We start from the raw sequence: 1,297 nt of genomic DNA on the forward strand, positions 1-1,297 counted from the left end.
CGAAAGAAGTAACAGCAGCAGCAACACCAGCAGTAACAGCAGCTGCAACAGCAGCAGCAACAGCAGCAGCAACAGCAGCAGTAAGAGCAGCAGCAATAGCAGCGGCAACAGCAGCAGTAAAGGCAGCAGCAGCAGCAGCGACAGCAGCAGCAACAGCAGCAGCAACAGCAGCAGCAACAGGTATGTTGCGAAGCATTGACGGCTCCCTTTTATGTATAGCAACGGAGCTGATTTGTTTGTATTAGTATTGATTAGGGGACTTGGTTTGTTGCTGCTGCTGGTGCAGCAGCAGCAACAGCTGTATAACAGCAGCAGCAACTGCAGCAGCAGAAGCTGGAGCAGCAGCAGCAACAGCTGCTGCTGCTGCAGCTGCTGCTGCTGCTCCGCCAAAAGAACTGCTACGCCGCGGGGCAGCGGCAAAAAACTAAACTGATACAAATATATATCTTTTTCTCTCTCATATAGTAGCAGCAACAAAAGGAAACAGAGAAAAAAAACAGAGACAGAGATAGAGAGAGAGAAAGGAGACACATGAAGGAGACAGAGAAAGGAGACAGAGACAGGGACAGAGGCATATAGAGACAGAGATAGACGGAGAGAAAGAGATAGAGACAGAGAGAGAAAGAGAGACAGAGAGAAACAGAGAGAAAAAGAGACAGAGAGAAACAGAGAGACAAAGAGACAGAGACAGAGAGAGACAGAGAAAAAGTGAGACGGAGACACCGAGGAGAGACAGAGACAGAGAGAAAGAAAGAGACAGAGAGAGACAGAGAGAGACAGAGACAGAAAACGAGAGAGAGAGAGAAAGATAGAGACAGAGAAAGACAGAAGCGGATATATGCGGAGACTAATAAAGAGAAAGAAAGAGAGAGAGACAGCAGCATAGACTGAGACAAGAGACAGAAACAGAGACAAAGAGACAGAGATAAAGAAAGAGAAAGAGACAGAGAGAGAGACAGAGAGAAAGAAACAGAGATAAAGAAAGAGAAAGAAACAGAGACAAAACAGAGAGAAAGAGACAGAGACAAGACAGAGAGAAAGAAACAGAGATAAGAGAGAGAGACAGAGACAGAGACAAAGAAAGAGAGAGACAGAGATAGGGACAAAAGAGACGGAAAGAGACAGAGACAAGACAGAGAGAAGAAAGAGATAGAGAGAGAGAGAAAGAAACAGAGACAAAACGGAGAGAAAAAGAAAGAGACAAAGGAGAGAGAGAGAGACAGGAGATGTTTGCTATCGCCACGAGGAGACAACAAACGGAGACAGAGACAAATACAGGGACACTCAAAGAAACAAT

This window comes from Eimeria mitis, genomic scaffold, assembly GCF_000499745.2.
Source record: "Eimeria mitis Houghton genomic scaffold, Emh_scaff2300, whole genome shotgun sequence".
NCBI lineage: Eukaryota > Apicomplexa > Conoidasida > Eucoccidiorida > Eimeriidae > Eimeria > Eimeria mitis.